Source organism: Hyaena hyaena, unplaced genomic scaffold, assembly GCF_003009895.1.
Source record: "Hyaena hyaena isolate Hyena2069 unplaced genomic scaffold, ASM300989v1 scaffold_78, whole genome shotgun sequence".
In the NCBI taxonomy this organism is placed as follows: Eukaryota; Metazoa; Chordata; class Mammalia; order Carnivora; family Hyaenidae; genus Hyaena; species Hyaena hyaena.
In genome coordinates this window covers 2,461,620-2,474,455 of record NW_024080710.1, presented here as the reverse complement: position 1 = coordinate 2,474,455, position 12,836 = coordinate 2,461,620, and positions in this window count along the sequence as shown.

Here is a 12,836-nt window from a genome sequence, read left to right as displayed (position 1 = left end):
CGGGTGTGGAGATGTATCAGACTCCAAACCTCACCTTCCAAGCTTTCCCAGAACACAGCCTTGGAGGCGAAAACACCTCCTGGTTGTTCTCATTCCCCAAATGTCTGTGTTTTATGATGTGTTAAGTTTTGGGGGAAAAAAGAAAATTCTTCCAGCTGTGGAGTTATCCCAGCTGAAGGCTGTGCGAGATGATGATTTATGATCTGCTGAGTGCCAGCAGCGTGCTCGGCTCCATGAGAGGGCCTGTGATGGGGAGTCCCGCCCAGGGCACTGCACCCTGACCCACAGGTATAACCTCCATCGAGACCCTCCAGGCTGAGGGGCCTCCCTTGTGGGTTCACGACTCCCCACATGCTGGAACCTTCCCCAAGCCCTCTGAGCTATGTAGCTATAGCTGGAATAGCCTGCTGTTCCAGTTACAGTGAGAGGTTAACAGCCCATCAGAGCACGGCCTTGGTTCCCGGAGATTCTCTGGCATGAGCAATGGCCTTCTAAACTAGAAGCCCTGTGGGCATCTGTCCCTGGCCCCAGACTCCCGCAGCCTTGCCCCTACTCGGTGCCTGGGCGCAGGGTGAGCAGGGCCTGTCTGTCCTTGAGGCCAACCCAGTGCCCTCAAAGGAGACTTTGTCTTCCAGCTCCCCTCCTTCTAGACCCAGGTGTGAGGGCTGCTTTCTGCTGGTCTCCTTCCACAGGAGGCAGAAGGCAGAGCCAGTGGAGATGACTTTTCAGCTTACCCAGTGGCTTTTGAGCAGAGTAGCCTTATTAGAGGTGTCCTTTAGAGAGAGGCTCTCCAGGAGGGCCATGCACAGCGGCTGTTGTGTGTGGGCATGTGGGTGGGATGTGGTGGGGCATGATGGAGACGGGCAGGGCTTAGTGGCAGGAAGACCATTTAGACGTGGTTATAAAGGATCTAACAAGGCCTGATCCGATAGCTTCCCTCCTTCCCTCTCAGGGTTCCCTGGCAGATGCCCCTATCTTGGCAGCTGCCTGTAACTCTGCATCAGTGCTGGCTGGAGACTGGGATGAGCAGCCTGCAGCGTGAGAACTGGGAATTTTAGTAGCACTGCTACTAAAATCAGGGCCGTAGAAGCCACCTGAGCCAAAGGACAGGCCCCGGGCTCAGTGGGCTCTGTGGGCCAGTGCTGCTGGCGGGTAAATGATGGGGGTACAGGAAGTCCTGGTGCCCAATGGGACTCTCCAATGGGAGGCCCACTTTCAGATCCAAAGCCAAGCAGAGAATGACTCCGGCCAGAGAATTCTCATACACACCGCACCCATGCAGCCCTCCCCTTCCCTCTCCCCTGACCACAGGAGAGCCCTAAGCCCCACCAGGAGAACCCATGCTGAGCATCAGGTGCAGGGAAGGAGCGGCAAGCTGAGCACGAGTCCTCACCTCCAAACAAGAACCAATGAACCTCTCTCCCCCTCCCTCTCGCCTCTGTCTCTCTTCTCTGTCTCTGTCTCTCTCAGGAGCCACTGTGAGCTACGGAGTGGAGTCTGCACTGTGTGGTGACCTTGCTCTGCAAGGCCGCACAGACCTCACGCTCTGAGGAAGCTGGAGCCACTCTCCCTGCCGCTCATGCAGACTCGGCACTCGACTAATATTTAGCGTTGGGACGAACTCACCCCACTGCCCATTTTTATCACATTTGTTTACTTTAGTCATTCATTTCACTAAGGCTCCTGGGGGCCGGAAAGGACGCGAAGCACTGACAATACAAAATGAACATGGTAAAATCAGAAATGCATTAGACCGAGGTTAACTGAGAGCTAAGTTGTGAACTTATCACCCCAACCATTAACTTTCAAAGTTGTGGCTTGTTTTCTGGGTTTTTTTTTTTTTTTTTTCTTTCTCAGGCGGGAGGATGGATTTCTGTAAGGTGAAATTCACCAGAGGTGTGCCTGTTCTAAACCCAGCCTGGTGCCAAACTCCCCATCTGAAGGGACCCTAGGGGGAGAAAGAAGTTAGCATATGACCAAGAAAGAGACAAATGAAAGTCGAGCCCAGCGAAGGTCCTGCCCGGCCTGATGCCCACAGCCTTCCTTCTCCCCAGCTTGGAACACAAGGCAGGCGTGTGTGCTCCATGGACTGAGACATTTCTGGCCGGGGGAAGGCCATTACCCTGAATGGGTCTCGGAATGGGTGAGAGGATGAACAGCCGCTGCTACTCCTCTGAAGGAGAAACACATGAAAACCGCATCCACAAAAGAGGACCCGGCCTACAGGCCAGGGCCAGTCTCCAGTAAACACGAGCCAGGCCACACGGAAAAAGTGAGTCACACCCAACGGCAGTATTGTGAGGGGGACCCGTGTGCACCCGTTAGCTCCTTCTCTCTCTGTTCTCACTTGTGCCTTTGGTTGCTCATTTCAGACTCTTCTCAGTGAGTGAGTTGTCACTGGTCAGGGTCCAGGAGGAACAGGGCTCTGAATCACATGCCCACCTTTGACCACTGGCGCCTTCTTCCCCTCCCTGAGACACATGGGGCAGGGGGATTAAAATATTGGAGCAACGACACATGTGGAGAGCAGGATCCTGGGGTTGACGTACACTGTGGCTTATTTTTAACCAGTAATCTTGTTTTATCTGTTATTAGCAGAAGCTGCTGGGCAAAACAGGAATGCCAAAATTCAGAAAGATTAGCTTCATGGAGATTTCCCAGAATGTGTTATACAAGCCACAACAGGAGTCAGGATGGCGACTGTACTCTCATTAGTCCTGGCTGGCCTCTCTTGAAACATGGCCTGGGAGAGAATGAGGCTGAAATTGCCATTTTGTCTGTCCGATGTTATCTACTAACAACTCCAGTAGGCGCTGTGTAATGAAAATTCCCTGTGTCGCTTTTCATTCCCCCAAAGAAGGACAAGTCCTGAGGGTCCTCTGTGACAATTCTTAACCTATTTATTTTTGGCTCTGGAGTGGCTCTTGGTTTCTCTAAAAGCAAAAGAACATTTGTGGCAGCCTGCTTCACCAGAACACGAGGAATATGCATTGTGCAAATAATTTGCATTCATTCACGTATGCAAAACTCTGAACTACTTGGAATTGAGCAGCAGGGACATGCACAGAGGACAGTGGCACTGAGAACACATTTAGAAATGACAGAGAAAAGTCCCAGCTGCCAACTCAGCCTCCAGCCCTCAGCCCCTATACCACCTTCACCATTAGCTGGTAAGGAGAGGGCTTCCTTTCAAAGGGAAGAAGAATGACCATGGAAACCATTCAAAGGTACTAGAAGGCAGGAAACAAACAGCACAAAGGTAGTGCCCATTAGCTGACAATTAGGGCTGCACAAAACAGAAGCTAAAGGTGAGAGAGACACTCAACAAAAAGGTAAAAGGAAAAGAAAAGCTTAAAAGCGAGTTGGCAGTGCTTAGGGAAAGATTCTTGTTCCTTGATCTTCTTGCTGGTTTAGCCAGTAATGAGTTAAACGAAAACAATGAAATGTGCCCAGTATTTGTATGAGAATTTGGTTTCAACACAGTGGATTCCTCCAAAGCAGGATAAAATGCTAAGTAAGTGAAATAATATGTACAAAACACCCCAAGTGAGAGAGAGGAGGGACATATGGATTTTATACAGAGCCAAAATGCCATGTAGGCATCAAAACATCTTCAAATATGCCAGAAATCAAAGAATGTGGAACTCATGGGCGCATCTTGAAAAAACTGTGGGTGAGCTCTAATCAAACTGGTGGAATTTCTGTAGATCCTCTAGAGAGACAAAACCAAGATGTTTACTTCACTCATCCCTCATCCTCCGGCCGTAATTTCATACAAGGGGCCGAGAGAGAGATGACATTTTTGCACGCAGGCTGCCCTCCAGTCCCAGCAGATGAGAGCGAGCTAATGTGCTCTGTGGAAGTCCAGGAGGGGCACGTGGAGTGTGTTTCCCAAACTTCTTTGATCCAAGAACGTTTCTCTTATTGGCTCTCATGGAACGTTTCTGTGGAAAAGCCTTAGCATTTCAGGCTTGCGTGCTCATGGTGTAAACCAATGCCCGGAGTGAGCCACACTCCAAGACACTGACATTATGTGATGGGGAAGTACCACAACATCTCTGTCCATTCGCTCGCCACTCATCCAACTGCTGTTGAGGATGTAGGTAATCGTGTCTCAAAAAACAGAATAGAGCACAAGCAAGTCGTGGAAGAGCTTGGAGGAAAGCCGTCAGTCAATAACTGCGTAACATGGCATTTGCTGTTGTGATGGCACATGCACTATGCGAGTCTGGGGCCACAGTGACAAACGCGTATTATGTTTCCGCATCTGCACCTGCATTTCATAACTATGCTCACATTTGGCAGGAGAGGGCTGGGACTGAATCGGACGCTGTTCCCTCCTGCTCTGCTCAGAAGAAAGGTGTGCCGTAGGGAAAGTGCAGAAGAGCCAGGAGGCGCATGTACCCTGTGTGGGCGACCAGGGAGCGCATGAGTTACATTCACAGGAGAGGCGCTGGAAGCCATCTTTGTGCATACCAAGAGCAGAGGCCTTGGCAAGACTAGCCTCCCCAGCCCAGGGCCCCTCTGCCCGCAGACTGTTTTAGGGTCTCCCAGCCTGCCTCCCAAAGCTGCTGGAGATCCTCCTTGTCCCCCCCCCCAACTGCCCCCAGAGCCCTGGCTCCTCACACCCCAGCTCTGGCAGGACACCCAGCTGGGCACAGGTACAGATCCAGTTCTGGCCTCATCGCTACAGTGAACCCCAACGATAACATATTGCCAGACGGTTCCTGTCACACAATTTTGACTCCCTTTTATAGCACACCCTTCCATTTCCCTGCTCTTAACTTGACATGCTTTCCCTGAAGGTCTAGAGCCAGAGAAAATATAAGCACCCCCTGCTCAACGCCAGGCCTCCCTTAGAAATCCCTTATTCATGGTCCTTGCCTCTGTCAAGAGCCTTGACAGTCTCTTAGCTGACCTGAGAAGTTAAGGGGTGGCCACTGTGCCCGAATGCCCCGACAAGAAGAATGTCGCTTAGCTCTGGAGGCAGCAATCAGTGCCAGCAGGCACAAGCGTTGCCTCCCCCAAGAGGTCACTGGAACTCTGCTGCTCCCATAAGTGTCCCAGCCCAGACATCCGAGGCTGGCCCCAACATGCCCCCATTCTAACTGACAATCCAGCTTGGACAGTCACTAAGAGACCCACACAATTTTCCATTTTGTAGCTCCAGTAATGCTCAGACTCTGGAATGCTGTTGACCCTTTGTTGCAAATGACTTGAATGTTGCACTTTGTTTTCTGCTTCATACAAGCAGAAATGAGCACTCTAGCACTAGGATACTGTGCTGTGAGGATGTAGTTTCCTGGAGAATAAAATACTGCTAACACATGCATTTCTGTTGGGCCTGTGAAGTACTTTTTATGCATAGGGCTTTTAAAAGGATTGGTACTGCATTGCCAACATCTTCACGGTGATCCTGAGCAGAAAGGATACTGGAAGAGAATTTGAGAGGTGCTCTATGGGGTATAATTAATCCAAATCCACTCTCTTCGTACTCTGGTTTCTCTTCGGATCGCAGAAATCTTTCGCCTTTTACAAATCCACTCTCTTCATATCTGAGGCAGAACTTTAAGAAGCATCACCGGTGAGGAAGACATGATCTTTTGCAGAAAAGACTTTGTCGTTTCTTTAGGGTTATTATCCAAGCCTGGCTGTGTGGTGGACTCAGTTTCCCCAGTTCCGCTTCCCCTTCCCCACACTTTTCAGAAGACAAGTCCAAGACAATACTTGACTTATAGGCGGGGAACAATATTTGCTATTGAATATCTGCTCTAAGTGTGCTGTAGCTATCTGCTGACAGATTAAAGCAAAATTCTAGTCCTACTTTGTTAAGTATTTTCTTTTCCTTTTCAAAATCAAGAATGGATATCAAATTTCATCAGAATTTTTCTTCTGCATCTATTGAACTATCCATAGGATTTTCTTTAATCCATGAGTGTGATGAATTATATTCACTGGTTTTTACAATGTTAAACCAATATAGTATCCCTAGAATAAGCCCAACATGATCATGACATATTATCCTTTGTATATTGCCAGGAAAAATGTGAAGGGCCCTGAAATGAATCAAACGGGTTCCTTGACGTTCTCAAAGGAAAACTAGAAATTTTCTGATTTTAGGTTTTCTGATTTTATGGGAACCATACTTTGTATAAATGATATTTTATAACTCTGTAAATTGTACATAATTAACCGTCATGCAAATGATTCTTACCCATAGACATGCAAGTTAATTCTGCTCAGTGGAGGAATAATTGATCCTTCTTCCTATCCACTATAGTAAAAGCCAATTTGTCATCTATTTGTAAATTTCAGCATTCATGTGTGGTTTTTGAGTTTTCCTGCGAAACAGCTTATGGGCGCCCTCATTAATTGATGAGTTAAATAAAATCTTTCACTTGTGTATATTTAATATTAAATGAGAGGAATAAATACATTTTCTTCAAAAACTATCTTCTAACAGTTTATTTCTAGATCCAATTTGCTACTGCTTTAAGATACATGCATTTATGCTCATAAGTGAAATTGACCTGTCATGTCTGACAGTTCCTTTTTTGGGGTTTTGGTATGGCTGTTATGCTAACCTAATTCTTTTCTCCCATATAATTGTATAAGATCGGAATAATTTCTAATTCATTATCTTGGAAAGCTTGCCAGTGAAGCCACCTAGGCATTAACTTTTTATTGTGGAATGTTTTTAATTATGAATTTGATTTCTTGAAATTTTAGACCTATTACAGTTTTCCATTTGGATGGTTTTGGTTTTAATACTGCGCTAGGAATATGTTCATTTCATATTTATTGGCATAACCTTATTCATAATATTCTCTCATTTTATTTTTTCAGTTTTTAAAAATTGAGCTATATAGCTGACATAAAACAGTATATTTGTTTCAAATATACAACATAATGATTCTATATTTATATATAATGCAGAACAATCACCACAATAAGGTCAGCTAATGTCCATCATCACACATGGTTCCAAAAAAATTTTTTTGGTTGTGACTAGGACTTTTAAGATCTACTCTTCTAGCAATTTCCAAGTATGTAACTTAACATTATTAACTCATCACCATGCTGCACACTACAGCCCCATGACTTATAACTCAAAGTTTGTACTTTTTGACCCCCTTACATATTTTGCCCATCCCCTGAACCACCCTCTAACAGCCAGTAATCTGTTGTCTATGTCTGTGAGCTTGGTTTTTTTGGCTTGTTTAAATCCCACATGTAAATGAGATCATATGGTATTTATCTTTCCCTGTCTGACTTATTTCACTTAGCATAATGCCCTGAAGGTCCCTTCATGTTGTCACTAATAGCAAGATTTCACTTTTTGTGGCTGTATAGTATTGGGGTGTGTGTGTGTGTGTGTGTGTGTGTGTGTATCATTCATCCCCTGATGAATATGTAGGGTGCTTTCATATCTTGGCTATCACAAATAATTATTTCTTTTTTATATACGTATTAAGGCTACAAATTCCCCTTTAAATACTGCTTTAGCTGTTTCATAAAAGTCATTATCAGTTTGAAAGTTATTTTAATATTTACTATGATTATTCTTTTGTTCTATTATTTGAAAATACATTTTTTTCTTAAATAGTTTATTGTCAAGGTGGTTTCCATACAACACCCAGTGCTCATCCCAACAAGTGCCCTCCTCCATGCCCATCACCCCCCTTTCCCTCTCCCCCACTCCCATCAGGCCTCATTTTGTTCTCAGCACTCAAGAGTCTCTCATGGTTTGCCTCCCTCCCTCTCCAATTCATTTCTTAAGTTTCAGGTATATGGGGTTTTCCAGTTATCATTTTGTTACTTTCTAGCATAATTGCATTTGGTTTAGAAAATGCATATGATTTCAATATGGATTTTGGAAGAAATTGGAACTTAATGTTCCAGGGTATGGTCATTTATGGTGGGAACATATTATATGTGTCACAGGGCTTGAAAAAAAATCTATATTCTGCAGTGTTCTATACATATGTTCTTTGGTCAGCTGGTTACTTCACGTCCTTCCATAATCCCACTGACTTTTTTCCTTTTCTTTTTTTTTTTTGGCTTAAATACCAGAAATTTATTTTTTTCACAATTCTTATTGTTTTAGAGGCTAAAAGTCCAAGAACAAGGTACTAGTAGGGTTGATTTCTTCTGAGGCCTCTTTCTTAGGCTTTTGGAGGGCTATCTTCTCTATGGAGTATAAATGATTTTTGTCCACTTGTTCTATTAATTACTAAGAGAGATTGGTTAAAATTCCCAACTATTATTTGTACTCTTTATCATTTTCATGTTTTATATACATGTTTTGTTTTATATATGCTTTATATTTTTAAGGTCCTGTTATTAGGTGTATGCAAATTTAGAATGTTCAGTATACTTCCAGTGAACCTTGCTAGTAATACCTTTTGCCTGGATTCTGTGTTGTCTAAAAGCAGCATACTACACCAACTTTCTTTTGGCTAGTGTTTGCATCCTTTTTTTACACCCTTTTATATTCAACCACTTTGCATCCTTGTGTTTTAGATTTGTCTCTTGATATTTTTCATTTACCTTAAGCATTTGACCCACTTCTCACTTATTGTAATAACTGATATCTTTGGGCTTCAAGCTATTTTCTTATGTGGTTTTTATTTGCACCATCCTCTAGGTTCCTTTCCTTTTCTCCCACCTCCATTCCTTCCTTCCTTCTTCTCTCCCTCCCTCCTTCCTTCCTTTCTTTTTTTCTGTTTTGCCCATTGTTACCTTCTCTTAGTTTGGAGATTATATACGGTTTTCCTATTCTTTTAGTAGCTATAATAGAAATTATAGAAAGCATTTTAAAGTTACCAAAATCTAACATTAACTTGTAAATGTACCCTTCTTGTGAATAATGCAATGACATTATAACAAATTAAAATTTATTTACATCACTTCTGAACAACATGGTAGTGTTATAATGTATTTTAATTAGTTGTGTGTATTCTAAATCCAACAAAATATTTAACCCATTCTCTGCTCTTATTCCATCATTGAGATTTTTTTTTTAATTTTAGAGAGACAGAGAGAGAGAGAGAGCACATGAATAGAGGAGAGGGCAGAGAGAGAGAGAAAGAATCTTAATAAGGGTCTCTGGTCAATGCAGAGCTTGATGCAGGACTTGATTTTATGACCCTGGAATCATGACCTGAGCCAAAATTAAGAATCAGATGCCCAACCAACTGAGCCACCCAGGTGCTCTTAATTTCTTTTAGGAAATTCTGCTTGAGGCCAACTCTCAGTTTTGTTGCATCTGGAAATGTCTTTATGTCATTTTCATTCCCGTAAGATTTAGAAACCAAAATCTGGGCACTAGTGATGCTCATTTTTACTGGTTGGTCACTGTTTCCAGGCCATTCAAGTTGACAGAGCATTTCTCTATCATCTCTATCAGCAATTATCTTTTTATCTACCTGTCTATCATCTATCTATCTATCATCTATCTATCTATGTGCCAATCATCTAAATACTTTCTTAGTTCATATTGTCATTTCTAAGTGTGAACTATAGGGTTTTTACTTTACTTCTGTATTATGCCTGTATCTTTTTTCTTTCACATTGAGAGTCCTCATTCACAAGGACACAAAGGATGAATGAATTCAGATATTCTATAATTACTCATTTGCTTTACCCAATATTGCAGTAGTCTCAAGATAGCAATTCAAAACTACTCCACCAATTATTACCAAAAACACTTCAACATTTTTTGCCTATACTATATCTACACTATTCTATTCTCTCCGATTTTTAAAAGATTAAAATCTATCTTGTTAATTATATAGCCATTTGCATACTATAATTTCTCCCCTTTAACTCTTTTATATTTTAAAAAGCATATATTCATACATTTATAAGCATTAAATATATATAAAGTATTACATATATAATTAAAATACATACATAATGTCATTAAGTCAATGACTAAGTATTTTGGTGATTTATTATTTTTTAAAAATGTTTTAGTGTTTATTTATTTTTTAGAGAGAGAGACACACACAGAGTGCAAGTGGGGGACAGAGAGAGAGGGAGACACAGAGTCTGAAGCAGGCTGCAGGCTCTGAGCTGTCAGCACAGAGCATAACACAGGGCTCAAGCCCACGACCCATGAGATCATGACCTGAGCTGAAGTCGGAAACTTAACTGACTGAGCCACCCAGATGCTCCTATTTTGGTGATTTAAAGTGTATTCTTTAGTAGATTCCCCAGGAAAAGTTCTTGGAAACAATTTTTCTCCCATGTTGACATCAACATGCACCTTTTATAAATCAAGACATAGTTTTTCCTTGAAAATCTTAAATATATTATTCTATCTTTCCTGTCATAAAATGTTATTGTCAAAAAGACTGATAGTAATCTAATTTTATTTTCCTCGTATTCTTTGGCACAGATGCCCAAAGGTGTTTTTCCTTCACTAATTTTCAAACTTCACTAATTTTACGAAAACATTTCTTGGTATTGGTCAAGCTCATTTGATATTCTCAGGTATATACTGTGGTATTCCAGTATGCATTTTGAAATGATTTTTACTTCAGGAATATTTTCTTAAATTATAGTTTATTGTGTTGCCCTGTATCCTTTCTTTGGTTTTCTTCTTTAAAAGTTCTAGGGGCGCCTGGGTGGCTCAGTCCTTTAAGAGTCCAACTTCAGCTCAGGTCATTATCTCAGGGTTCGTGAGTCTGAGCCCTGCATTGAGCTCTGTGCTGACAACTCAGAGCCTGGAGCCTGCTTCAGATTCTGTGTCGCCCTCTCTCTGCCCCTCCCCCGCTCGTGCTTGCTCTCTGTCTCTCACAAAAATAAACATTAAAAAAAAAATAAAAGTTCTATTATCTATATGGTAGTCTTCTTTGCCTGTCATTGATAACTCATGCTCTCAAGCTGTTTCCTTCCTTCACTTTGTTTTGAAAATGTTCCTCCTTGGAAACCTATTTCTCTCAAGGCATCAGTTATTGTGTGTGTGCTCTAATTTAGTCTTCATTTTTTTCCATTTTTGTTTCTAATTCTCGATTTGTCATACCACTTTGAATTTTTCTCATTCTGATTTTTGTTATTTGTGTGTCCTATATAATTTTCCTAATGTCTTTAAGCTCACTTGGTTAATATTAGGTTATAGTTTTGATCTGTTTTTTGACCGTGTCTTTCTGGTATATCTTCATTGTCTTTAGGTAAGTCCTCTAGCATTGTTTTTCCCCTTATATTAACTTGTATGGTATTTAATCATGACACTTTCCTATTGCTCATTTTCATGTGAATTTAATTTTCCTGAACTTTAAGGTGATTTGTTCATATAGCTCTGCTAAATTCTTTGAGCTCACCTTCTGAAGTTTTCTGCCTCTGTTCCCTTCATTCACTTTTATATAGACCTTCTCTTATTTTCATTCCTATTATCCCTGTTTTGCCAAATGTTGATTCTACAGTTTCTCCTCAATGTGGGACTCAGTTCTGGAAAGGAGTCTTAGCTGATTAGCTCTTATGGTAGATAAAAGCTAGACTGTTCCAACTCCTTTAGGTTTTACCAACTGCTCCTCACACCTACTCACTTTTGAAGCAGACAATCACCCAATTTCAGCTACTGTCCTCAAATTAGCTCACCACACTTTCCACTAAATATCTGATGGGTATTTTGGCTGTTTTAGCGTCCATCTGTTTGTAAATGAAATGGATTCTTCACTACAGAGTTTGAGAAGTAACTGCTGAAGGAGAGAGGAATATTAGGAGACTTCATAAAAGAGGTGGCTTTTAGGCTGGGCCATGAAGGCAGTCAAGATAGGAATGAAAACACTGACATTCCCTGTGGGGAAATAGGTTCTACTTACATAAGTGGGTTAGAGAAAAGCTTAGGATGGGAAGGTGCCACCAGGAGCGAAGGCACCCAAGGTTAGCTAGCGAGATATTGTAATGGGATCATGAGTAACTTGTTGTATCACTTGCAGGAAATTGCTTTCCATTTGACACCAATATACTATTGTACTTTGATCACAAACACCACTTGTCCCCCAGACCCTTTGCTTCCTACACACACAAGTTAATGATTACCCTCTGATTACTTTCTCCACATTCATATGTGCAAGATCTTGCTTTCTTCACGTGCACCACGTGGGTAATATCTTGTAAGCTCAAAAAATATGGAGACGAAACCCCTGTTTGGGACTCTTGTCTCCTCCTGAACACTTGCCTCTCTCGTATTCAATTATGTATCCACTCTCTTGATGGACAAGAGAGTACTCCAGACTCATAGTCTGCTGCAGTTCCCCAGGACTCTTCCCTTGGCCTCCATCTCACTTTCTTTGGGGGAGCCATTCCCATGCCTTCAAGCATCATCTTCAAGGCAAACATCCCTCCAGATCTAGGCCTTCATCCCAGGCTTGTAGAGCCACTAGGTGGTTCCATAAGGATAATAAATTCAACACTGTACAAACTAAGCATATGGATTTCTCCAAAACTTTGGTCACTGCTCCCACATGTTGTTTTTATTTTCACTTCAAAATATTTTGTAATTTCTCTTGAGATTTTTTTTCTTTGACCCATATGTTATTTAGAAGTACATTGTTGGGGTGCCTGCACAGCCTAGCTGGTTAAGCGTCTGTCTCTTGATTTCAGCTCAGGTCATGATCTCACAATTTGTGGGATCAAACCCTGCTCTATGCTGACAGCATGGAGCCTGCTTGGCTCCATGGGAGAATTCTCTCTCTCTCTCTGCCCTTCCACACTCATGCCCTCTCTCTCTCTTAAAATAAATACATAAAAGAAGAAGTACATTGTTCAATTTTCAAGTATTTTGGAGCTTTTGAAATATCTTTATGTTACTGATTTCTAGTTAATTC